At 49.2% G+C, this 12,569-nt stretch overlaps 1 protein-coding gene across 3 annotated transcripts in view; it reads left to right on the forward strand.

Annotated features, from left to right (window-relative positions):
• The window catches only part of MSI1 (musashi RNA binding protein 1), a 335,031-nt gene that overhangs the window by 4,824 nt on the left and 317,638 nt on the right, over positions 1–12,569 (forward strand). The window contains exon 1 of one of the 3 annotated variants that reach the window (XM_063913127.1): positions 2,703–2,788. The exons of 1 other annotated variant lie outside the window; for it this stretch is intronic. The gene's annotated coding sequence lies outside the window, so the exon portion shown is untranslated. Of the gene's footprint in view, positions 1–2,702; positions 2,789–12,569 lie in introns of those variants that run through there. One more of the 3 variants, XM_063913125.1, reaches the window with a different exon arrangement.

Consider the following 12,569-nt stretch of genomic DNA (forward strand, 5'->3'; position numbering starts at 1 on the left):
TATTTCAAGGACGGCTGGAGTCAGAAAATCTGACTCGCTGTTTATACTATATGCACCCAACAAGCTGGGTGCTCCTGCTTCTAAGCAGACGATTGCTCGTTGGATTTGTAGCACAATTCAACTGGCACATTCTGTGGCAGGCTTGCCACAGCCTAAATCTGTCAAGGCCCACTCCACAAGGAAGGTGGGCTCATCTTGGGCGGCTGCCCGAGGGGTCTCGGCATTACAACTCTGCCGAGCAGCTACGTGGTCAGGGGAGAACACGTTTGTAAAATTCTACAAATTTGATACCCTGGCTAAGGAGGACCTGGAGTTCTCTCATTCGGTGCTGCAGAGTCATCCGCACTCTCCCGCCCGTTTGGGAGCTTTGGTATAATCCCCATGGTCCTGACGGAGTCCCAGCATCCACTAGGACGTCAGAGAAAATAAGATTTTACTTACCGATAAATCTATTTCTCGTAGTCCGTAGTGGATGCTGGGCGCCCATCCCAAGTGCGGATTGTCTGCAATACTTGTACATAGTTATTGTTACAAAAAAATCGGGTTGTTTATTGTTGTGAGCCATCTTTTCAGAGGCTCCTACGTTATCATACTGTTAACTGAGTTCAGATCACAAGTTGTACGGTGTGATTGGTGTGGCTGGTTTGAGTCTTACCCGGGATTCAAAATCCTTCCTTATTGTGTACGCTCGTCCGGGCACAGTATCCTAACTGAGGCTTGGAGGAGGGTCATAGGGGGAGGAGCCAGTACACACCACCTAGTGGTCAAACTTTTAAATTTTGTGCCCTGTCTCCTGCGGAGCCGCTATTCCCCATGGTCCTGACGGAGTCCCAGCATCCACTACGGACTACGAGAAATAGATTTATCGGTAAGTAAAATCTTATTATATCTTACCTATGCCATAAGATATGAAATGACCATTATATATGAGTTGTTCAGTAATTTTGTGATTTTTAAAAACTTTGATCTGTGCAAAAATTTTGATGCTAGGTATGTGCGTTTTTCATAGTGTTTTACTGAACATACCAAGGAGATAACATCTTTGTTGGTTTCAGCCACTGGATTTAAAGACAAAACCAGGTGTGTCACACATTTAGTATTTTAGGTGCCACATAACCATTGGAATCCTAGGCAAGTGTCTGGATTCGACTAATGATAGCATTGGTCCTCCATTGCCCCACAAAACCAAAAAACAGGGATTTAGCCGTCAATTGAATTAGCGTCAATGGGGAGCGAATAGCCATTGCAACCGCGTGGCAAAGGCACTTAATTCATCCCCTCATGTCACACTATCACCCTATGGGGCTGCAAACAAACTTCAGCAAGTCTGGAGCTACCATAAGGGTGGCCTGCAGTCGCACTTACTCGTGGGGTCGAAATACTTCAATCAACCCTGTCATTTTCAGAAATGTGGGAATAGGGTTGCTGTCATATAGCCCTTGCTCAGCACTTTTTCTGTTATGATTTTGCTGGACCAATATGCAATCCACCAATTAACTTCATGTATTCAACTTCAATATTCCTATAGCTTGCAAGCTTATGACCAGTACCCCCCCTTACCTGTTTGTTTTGTTAAAACCCAGAGGTTTGTAGCCTGCGAGATGCAGGCTCTGGCGAGATTCTGCAGAGTTACACATCTTTGAAGCTGCAATCATTTAAAGGCAGGGCCGGATTGGCCATAGAAGCCACCGGGAGTTTCCCCGGGGGGCCGATTGGGCCGTGGGGCCGCCTGTCCTACACAGCCCCGCCCCCTCTACGTCACCAGGCTGTCTACCGTTTATTGAAATAACTGCAGGCAGCGATCGCTATGGGGAGAGCTGGCCCTCCCTCCTCCCTTTCACAATACCTGCATAATGTAATGCTGCGGCCGCTGTCAGGAGAGCCGGCCCTGCCCTCCGCACATCACCATCTTATGCTGCCCCCCTTCCCCTCAACAGCTTATGCCTGGGTGCGGCCACGGCCCTCCCCCACGCACGTCACCGGTTCATGCTGAACCCCCCCCCGCACGTCACCAGTTCATGCTGAAACCCCCACCCCCCCATCAGCAGTTTTTTTCTGTGTGCGGCCGCGGGTCGCTATAAAGAGGGCTGCCCTCCCCCCACCAGCTTCTTCACACCAGCAGGCAGCAGCTTATTCCTGTGTCGGGAGAGCTGGCCCAGACCCCCCCACCCCCCAGCATGTCACCAGTTCATGCTGCCACACTCCACCTCCCAAAAGCAGCTTATTCTTGTGTGCGGCCACAGCTTATTCCTGTGTGCGACCACACAGAGTTGGGCGCCCCACCCCCCGCATGTCACCAGTTCAATGCTGAACACCCCCCCCCCCCCCCGGTCAGCAGCTTGTTCCTTGGGCCGCTATCAAGAGAGCTGGCCCGAGCCCCCCCCCCATTTCACCAGTTCATGTTGCCACCCCAGTAGCTTATTCCTGTGTCAGGTGAGCTGGTCTGGCGCCCCCCCCTCCCCCTCCCCCTCCCCCTCCAGCAGGTCACCAGTTCATGCTGCCTCACTCCACCTCCCCTCCCTCCCCCCATCAGCAGCTTATTCCTGTGTGCCGCTATCAGGAGAGCTGGCCCGGCAACTCTCACCCCCTGCACGTCAGAGGTTTATGCTGCCCCCTCTCCCCCTCCTGCGTCAAGTGTGGGCACTGCAGCTGCCAGTGAGCGGCTCCACCCCCACCCAGCTGACCTGAAGAGGAGGTCCGCGCGCCAAACGTCTCAGACGTCATCAGCGCGGACCATGCGGGAAGGGAAGGTGCGGCCACGGTGGGTTCGGTTTCTGCAGTAGGAGAGGTGAGGCTTCACGTACTGCAGAAGAGTGATTCCCCTAAATGCATGTTCCTCTCATGAGGTGAGGTGCCTCATGTCATGGGGGTGAGGTGCACCTTTATGTCTTGGGGGGGGGGGGGGGAGGTGAGGTGCACTTTTATGTCTGGGGGGGGGTGAGGTGTACTTTTATGTCTGGGGGGGTGTGAGGTGCAATTTTATGTCTGGGGGGAGGTGTGAGGTGCAATCTTATGTTTGGAGGGGTGTGAGGGTTAATTTTATGTCTCGGGGGAGGCATCATTTTATGTCTGGGGAGGGGTGTGAGGTGTAATTTTATGTCTTGGGGGGAGGCATCATTTTATGTCTGGGGAGGGGTGTGAGGTGTAATTTTATGTCTCGGGGGGAGGCATCATTTTATGTCTGGGGTGTGTGAGGTGTAATTTTATGTCTGGGGGCGTGGAGTGAGGTGTAATTTTATGGCTGGGGGGGTGTGAGGTAATTTTATGGCTGAGGTGTGAGGTGTAATTTTATGTCGGGGGGTGTGAGGTGTACCGTATATACTCAAGTATAAGCCGACTTTTTCAGCACCTTTATTTGTGCTGAAAAAGCCACTTCGGCTTATACTCAAGTGAGTATTTAGGAGGGACACGGAGGGCACAGCGCGCGGCTCTCCTGTGTCCCTCCTGCGTCTCCGGCGGCAGCGGTCGGAGACGCAGGAGGGACACAGGAGAGCCGCACGCTGTGCCCTCCGTGTCCCTCCTTCAGAAGACAGCGTGGGAGCGACGGGACAGCGCGGGAGCGACGGAGGGTAAGTAACAAACTGGCACTGTGGGGCATATCTGGCAGCATGAGGGCATATCTGGAACTGTGGGGCATATCTGGCACATCTGGCACTGTGGGGCATATCTGGCACTGTGGGGCATATCTGGCAGCATGAGGGCATATCTGACACTGGGGCATATGGCAGCATGAGGGCATATCTGGCACTGTGGGGCATATCTGGCACTGTGGGGCATATCTGACAGCAAGAGGGCATATCTGGCACTGTGGGGCATATCTGGCAGCATGAGGGCATATCTGGCACTGTGGGGCACATCTGGCACTGTGGGGCATATCTGGCAGCATGAGGGCATATCTGGCACTGTGGGGCATATCTGGCAGCATGAGGGCACATCTGGCACTGTGGGGCATATCTGGCAGCATGAGGGCATATCTGGCACTGTGGGGCATATCTGGCAGCATGAGGGCACATCTGGCACTGTGGGGCATATCTGGCAGCATGAGGGCATATCTGGCACTGTGGGGCATATCTGGCAGCATGAGGACATATCTGGCACTGTGGGGCACATCTGGCACTGTGGGGCATATCTGGCAGCATGAGGGCATATCTGGCACTGTGGGGCATATCTGGCAGCATGAGGGCACATCTGGCACTGTGGGGCATATCTGGCAGCATGAGGGCATATCTGGCACTGTGGGGCATATCTGGCAGCATGAGGGCACATCTGGCACTGTGGGGCATATCTGGCAGCATGAGGGCATATCTGGCACTGTGGGGCATATCTGGCACTGTGGGGCATATCTGGCAGCATGAGGGCATATCTGACACTGGGGCATATGGCAGCATGAGGGCATATCTGGCACTGTGGGGCATATCTGACAGCAAGAGGGCATATCTGGCACTGTGGGGCATATCTGGCAGCATGAGGGCATATCTGGCACTGTGGGGCACATCTGGCACTGTGGGGCATATCTGGCAGCATGAGGGCATATCTGGCACTGTGGGGCATATCTGGCAGCATGAGGGCACATCTGGCACTGTGGGGCATATCTGGCAGCATGAGGGCATATCTGGCACTGTGGGGCATATCTGGCAGCATGAGGGCACATCTGGCACTGTGGGGCATATCTGGCAGCATGAGGGCATATCTGGCACTGTGGGGCATATCTGGCAGCATGAGGACATATCTGGCACTGTGGGGGCACTGGCAGCATGAGGACATATCTGGCACTGTGGGGGCATATCTGGCAGTATGAGGGCTGTGTACGGCTAGAGCTGCATTTCCCACCCTAGGCTTATACTCGAGTCAATAAGTTTTCCCAGGTTTTTGTGGTAAAATTAGGTGCCTCGGCTTATATTCGGGTCGACTTATACTCGAGTATATACGGTAATTTTATATCGGGGGGTGGGTGTGAGGTGTAATTGTATGTCGGGGTGGGGGTGAGGTGTAATTTTATGTCTGGGGGGTGAGTTGTAATTTTGTCTGGGGGGTGTGAGGTGTAATCTTATGGGTGTGTGGTGTATTTTTATGGAGGTGTAATTTTGTGGGTGTGAGGTATAATTTTATGTCGGGGGATGAGGTGTAATTTTGTGTTAGTGAGTAATGAATACACCTGTGCATCTGCTAGGTGACCTAAATAATGTGAGCTGTGTGGGGTCTTGAGGACCGAGCTTGAGAACCACTGTAATAGAATATAGCATGAAGTAGCTATAATTGCTTTAAAATTTATTTAGTGAGCGTGCAGAGGATTATATGTCACCTCAGTTTTAATTTCTTAACTACTTATACTACAGCATTATACTTTCTAAAGTTTTTAATGTGTTATATCCGGCTAATATAACATGCTCTGCCTTTTGTTGGTGTAACTCCATGTACATTACATTTTGAAGTATTAATCCCGCCCACTTTGGTATTGGCTCCACCCACAGTTCATTTGGTGCCGCCCACATGAGGCCACTTTTAGAAATTTTTCCAGGGCCACTTTTGTTTCCCAATCCGCCCCTGTTTAAAGGCAACCTGTGTTTGCCTTTAAATGAACCCCCCAGTCTTCATTTAACACTGTGTTTGTTCCCAATGGCAAAGCACTGCAGATTATAGTGCTATATATATATATATATATATATATATATATATATATATATATGTGTTAAGAAATAATTAAATTAACATCCCACCTGCTTTAAAAACAATTCCCTGTGAAATGTTTTCCTGGAAATCCTCTTCTCTCCACTAGATGTCAGCTTTCACCTCTAGATGTAGGCATGCATTGAAACAGATCAGCACATGCTCTCTCCCAAGGGTATCTAAAACACATTCAAGGGCCTTTGCATGCAGTCTGTTAAATCTAATTTAAGATAACAATAAATGTATTGGTAAGCAAAATATAAAATAAAAACTAAAGAGCAAAGATGACTGGTATAAATTTGCTCAGATTAGTGGTAATTAAAGAATGAGCATACATACATACATACATACATACATACATACATACATACATTACGCCAGAGTTTCCCAAATTCCACCACTACAGACCTGGTTTTAAGGATATCCATGCTTGAGTCCACATGGTTAAACTAAATGTACTAATTAAGTCACCTGTGTTCAAGCATACATTTCTTTAAAACCTGGACTGTAAGAGTGGAGTTTATAAAACTCTGCAATACGACATTGGTTCTCAAACTCAGTCCACAAGACCCCGAACAGGTATTGTTTTCCAGGTCTTCTCACTGAATAACAAGAAATCAGGAGCAGGGTCATGGGCCCAGGACTTAGTCCCGGGTCGTTTGCATTTACACGTACAGAAATCCCGGTATTTCCATGTATGTGTGAAAGGGGTGTATGAATACACTTGCGCAACTGCTAAAACGTGAACTGTTTGGGATCCTGAGGACCAAGGGCCGGATGTAATGACGCCAGAGTTCAGCAGAGATGCGGAATGCCGGCGGAACTATGGTGTTTTTTAAAGGGGCAATCGCTTATAAGGGAGGTTATGCCTTGTAAGTGAATGCACCTTTAAAAAAACGTCCGAGTTCGGCCAGCATCCCGTACGGTCGCCGGACTCGGACGTCATTACATCTGGCCCCAAGTTTGAGAATCACTGTATTACAAGATACAATTTATATACAAACATTAAGGACTATTTAATAAGCCTTGGAGAGAGATAAAGTACCAGCCAATCAGCTCCTAACTCCCATGTCACAGGCTGTGTCTGAAAAATGACAGGAGCTGGTTGGCTGGTACAGATGTAGCCACGCTCATCGTGGCTACATCTGCGCTAAACATACACAACTGACGTGGCTAGGTGAACCACGCCTAGTCATGCCGCACTGCAGCATTTGCTGCTCCCATTCCTGCGAATGGGGCGCGCACCCGTCTAAGATGTGCGCGCCCCAGACGTGCACTCGGTCGAGCCTAACAAGGCTGATCGTGGTAAGATGTAGACACGATGAGCGTTGCTACATCTGTACTTTACCTCCACCCAGTTTATCTCCATCCAATGCTTAGTAAATAGAACCCATTATTTGATAAACATAACATTCAGGGGTACAAGTTAAAAAAAAAGTTCTAGAAGTCCTGTACTACCCTACACTTATCCTTCTATTTTCAGAAAACTTTTAAATAAAGCAAATTAAATATGTTTGTATTTCTTACAGAGGATGTGCTATGGGTTGAGTGGCAAAATCTTAAGCTCAGCATAATTGACCTCTAAACCACTAGTTTTAGGGGTGTTTTACAGAGTGTCCTGCCTTACTCTTTATGGGGTATATTCAATTGAAGTCGAAAGCTGCCGTCTGTCGGAAAGACGGCAGTTTTCGATTTTTTTTAGGTCAGAAGGGGTTCCGACCTATTCAATATATCCCCAAATTATCCGACAAGTCGGGGAATTCGACTTGTCAGAAAGCACGTGGATCGGCGGAATAGTTGCCGATCCGTGTGCTTCTGTCGGAAACGGGGCCAAATCCGACAGGTTTTGGCCCCTTTTCCGACCATTTCAATCCGACTTTAAAAACGTCCGATTGAGATGATGGGCATGAGGGAGCAGAGAGGAGGAGCCAGGGAGGGGGGGGGGGATGAGGGAGAGCAGTGGGGAGACGGGGGAGAGCAGCGCTACAGCAGTGTAGCTGGAGGATGTGTCACAGCCGCCGCTCACAGCCGCGTCCTCCTGGCTCCAGCATGCGAGATCCCGCTTGCTGGAGCTGGGTGGACGCTGCTGTGAGCGACGGCTGTGACACATCCTCCAGCTACACTGCTGTAGCGCTGCTCTCCCCCGTCTCAGCTCCCTCTTCTCAATTCGACTTTTTTTAAAGTCGAATTGAGATGCTTATTTAATAATGCATGTCGGAATGGATCCAACTTCAATTGAATATACCCCTATGTATCTGTATGGGAATGATACCTAGATGCATGTCTGTAAAACAGATTTTGTCCCATATCTTGTAAGGTTTACCACATCTGACGTTTAGCATACTGTAATTCAAGTTATATAATTTTAAACTACTTTTTTCTAGAGTACCATATCCTCTTTGTACTCAAATTCACAAGCAGCGTTATATTTAGTAACTGACTCAATCTGGATTATCAAGGCCTCAGTGCTGGAAGGTGTAATGTCGTCAGTTCACTGTTAAACCTTTGCTGCCTCCTGTTATTTAGCTGCCACGCTCTAGGGTATATTTACTGAGAATCGTGTTTGACTTCAATTGCAATCTGCTGGACATCAATGGTGAATTGCTGTCTAAAAAGACAGTATTTACTAACCATCGGATTTGAACTTCAGAAGAACAATGTCCAGTGTATTTAGTCTAAACCCCGTCGGATTCCCCCTTTCTCTAACGTCCTAGTGGATGCTGGGGACTCCGTCAGGACCATGGGGAATAGCGGCTCCACAGGAGACAGGGCACAAAAGCAAGCTTTTAGGATCACATGGTGTGTACTGGCTCCTCCCCCTATGACCCTCCTCCAAGCCTCAGTTAGGTTTTTGTGCCCGGCCGAGAAGGGTGCAATCTAGGTGGCTCTCTTAAAGAGTTGCTTAGAAAAAGTTTTTAGGTTCTTTATTTTCAGTGAGTCCTGCTGGCAACAGGCTCACTGCATCGAGGGACTTAGGGGAGAGATTTTCAACTCACCTGCGTGCAGGATGGATTGGATTCTTAGGCTACTGGACATAGCTCCAGAGGGAGTCGGAACACAGGGCTCGCCCTGGGGTTCGTCCCGGAGCCGCGCCGCCGACCCCCCTTGCAGATGCTGAAGATGAAGAGGTCCGGAACCAGGCGGCAGAAGACTCTCAGTCTTCATCAGGTAGCGCACAGCACTGCAGCTGTGCGCCATTGTTGTCAGCACACTTCACACAGCGGTCACGGAGGGTGCAGGGCGCTGGGGGGGGGCGCCCTGGGCAGCAATGTATAATACCTGTATGGCGAAAAATACATCACATATAGCCCTTGAGGCTATATGGATGTATTTAACCCCTGCCAGATATCTAAAACTCTGGAGAAGAAGCCCGCCGAAAAGGGGGCGGGGCCTATTCTCCTCAGCACACAGCGCCATTTTCCCTCACAGAAAGGCTGGTGGGAAGGCTCCCATGATCTCCCCTGCACTGCACTACAGAAACAGGGTTAAAACAGAGAGGGGGGGCACTGATTTGGCGATATGTATATATATTAAAATGCTATAAAAGGAACACTTATATAAAGGTTGTCCCTGGATAATTATAGCGTTTTGGTGTGTGCTGGCAAACTCTCCCTCTGTCTCCCCAAAGGGCTAGTGGGTCCTGTCCTCTATCAGAGCATTCCCTATGTGTGTGCTGTATGTCGGTACGTGTGTGTCGACATGTATGAGGAAAATATTGGTGAGGAGGCGGAGCAAATTGCCTGTAATGGTGATGTCACTCTCTAGGGAGTCGACACCGGAATGGATGGCTTATTTATGGAAATTACCTCAGTCGGTCGACAGACCCAGACACGGACGCTGATTTCAGTGTCGACGGTGAAGAAACAAACGTATTTTCTTTTAGGGCCACACGTTAAGGGCAATGAAGGAGGTGTTACATATTTCTGATACTCCAAGTACCACAAAAAAGGGTATTATGTGTGAGGTGAAAAAACTACCTGTAGTTTTTCCTGAATCAGATAAATTAAATGAAGTGTGTGATGATGCGTGGGTTTCCCCCGATAGAAAATTATTGGCGGTATACCCTTTCCCGCCAGAAGTTAAGGCGCGGTGGGAAACACCCCTCAGGGTGGATAAGGCGCTCACACGCTTATCAGAACAAGTGGCGGTACCATCTACGGATAGGGCCGTACTTAAGGAGCCAGCTGATAGGAGGCTGAAAAATATCCTAAAAAGTATACACACACATGCTGGTGTTATACTGCGACCAGCGATCGCCTCAGCCTGGATGTGCAGAGCTGAGGTGGCTTGGTCGGATTCCCTGACTAAAAATATTGATACCTTTGACAGGGACAGTATTTTATTGACTATAGAGCATTTAAAGGATGCATTTCTATATATGCGAGATGCGCAGAGGGATATTTGCACTCTGGCATCAAGAGTAAATGCGATGTCCATATCTGCAAGAAGATGTTTATGGACACGACAGTGGTCAGGTGATGCAGATTCCAAACGGCACAAAGATGTATTGCCGTATAAAGGGGAGGAGTTATTTGGGGTCGGTCCATGGGACCTGGTGGCCAGGGCAACTGCTGGAAAATCCACCGTTTTTTACCCTAAGTCACATCTCTGCAGAAAAAGACACCGTCTTTTCAGCCTCAGTCCTTTCGTCCCTATAAGAGTCATATCTGCCCAGGGATAGAGGAAAGGGAAGAAGACTGCAGCAGGCAGCCCATTCCCAGGAACAGAAGCCCTCCACCGCTTCTACCAAGTTCTCAGCATGACGCTGGGACCGTACAGGACCCCTGGATCCTACAAGTAGTATCCAAGGGGTACAGATTGGAATGTCGAGAGGTTTCCCCCCTCGCAGGTTCCTGTAGTCTGCTGTACCAATGTCTCCCTCCGACAGGGAGGCAGTATTGAAAACAATTCACAAGCTGTATTCCCAGCAGGTGATAATAAAATTACCCCTCCGACAACAAGGAAAGGGGTATTACTCCACACTATATGGTGGTACTAAAGGCTAGGTGAGACCTATTCTAAATCTGAAAAATTTGAACACTTGCAAGGGTTCAAATCCAGATGGAGTCACTCAGAGCAGTGATAGCAAAGAACAAGGGGACTATATGGTGTCCCGGGACATCAGGGATGCTTACCTCCATGTCCCAAAATTTGCCTTTTCTCACCAAGGGTACCTCAGGTTCGGGGTACAGAACTGTCACTATCAGTTTCAAGACGATGCCGTTGGATTGTCCAAGGCACCCCGGGTCCTTACCAAGGTAATGACCGAAAGGAGGATTCGTCTTCAAAGAAAATGGACGACCTCCTGATAAGAACAAGGTCCAGAGAACAGTTGGAGGTCGGAGTAGCACTATCTCAAGTAGTTCTACGACAGCACGGGTGGATTCTAAATATTCCAAAACCGCAGTTGTTCCGACGACACGTCTGCTGGTCCTAGGGATGATTCTGGACACAGTCCAGGAAAAGGTGTTTCTCCCAGAGGAGAAAGCCAGGGAGTTATCCGAGCTAATCGGGATCCTCCTAAAACCAGGAAAAGTGTCAGTGCATCATTGCACAAGAGTCCTGGTAAAAATGGTGGCTTATTACGAAGCGCTTCCATTCGGCAGATTTCACGCAAGAACTCTTCAGTGGGATCTGCTGGACAAATGGTCCGGATCGCATCTTCAGATGCATCAGCGGATAACCCTATATCCAAGGACAAGGGTGTCTCTCCTGTGGTGATTACAGAGTGCTCATCTTCTAGAGGGCCGCAGATTCGGCATTCAGGATTGGATGCTGGTGACCACGGAGGCCAGCCTGAGAGGCTGGGGAGCAGTCACACAAGGAGTGTGATCAAGTCTGGAGAATTCTCTCCACATAAATATACTGGAGCTAAGAGCAAATTTATAATGCTCTAAGCTTAGCAAGACCTCTGCTTCAAGGTCAGCCGGTATTGATCCAGTGGGATAACATCACGGCAGTCGCCCACGTAAACAGAAAGGGCGGCACAAGAAGCAGGAGGGCAGTGGCAAAACTGCAAGGATTTTTCGCTAGGCGGAAAATCATGTGATAGCACTGTCAGCAGTGTTCATTCCGGGAGTGGACGACTGGGAAGCAGACTTCCTCAGCAGGCACGACCTCCACCCGGGAGAGTGGGAACTTCATTGGGAAGTTTTCCGCATGATTGTGAACCGTTGGGAAAGACCAAAGGTGGACATGATGGCGTCCCTCCCGAACAAAAAATGGGACAGGTATTGCGCCAGGTCACGAGACCTTCAGGCGATAGCTGTGGACGTCCTGGTAACACCGTGGGTGTAACAGTCGGTGTATGTGTTCCCTCCTCTGCTTCTCATAACCAAGGTATTGAGAATTATAAGACATAGAGGAGTAAGAACTATACTCGTGGCTCCGGATTGGCCAAGAGGGACTTGGTAACCGGAACTTCAAGAGATGCTCACAGAGGACTAATGGCCTCGGGAGCTAAGAAGGGATTTGCTTTCAGCAAGTACCATGTCTGTTCCAAGAGGAACCGTGGCATCGGCCTTTAAGAAAGGACCTGCTCCAGCAGGGACCTTGTCTGTTCCAAGACTTACCGCGACTGCGTTTGACGGCATGGCGGTTTGAACGCCGGATCCTAAGGGAAAAGGCATTCCGGAAGAGGTCATACCTACCCTGGTCAAAGCCAGGAAGGAGGTGACCGCACAACGTTATCACCACATGTGGTAAAAATATGTTGCGTGGGTGAGGCCAGGAAGGCCCCACGAAAAAAATTTCAACTAGGTCGATTTCTGCACTTCCTGCAAACAGGAGTGTCTATGAGCCTCAAATTGGGGTCCATTAAGGTTCAAGTTTCGGCCCTATAGATTTTCTTCCAGAAAGAATTGGCTTCAGTTCCTGAAGTCCTGACGTTTGTCAAGGGAGTA

The sequence above is a fragment of the Pseudophryne corroboree genome, chromosome 1, assembly GCF_028390025.1.
Source record: "Pseudophryne corroboree isolate aPseCor3 chromosome 1, aPseCor3.hap2, whole genome shotgun sequence".
Classification (NCBI taxonomy): domain Eukaryota; kingdom Metazoa; phylum Chordata; class Amphibia; order Anura; family Myobatrachidae; genus Pseudophryne; species Pseudophryne corroboree.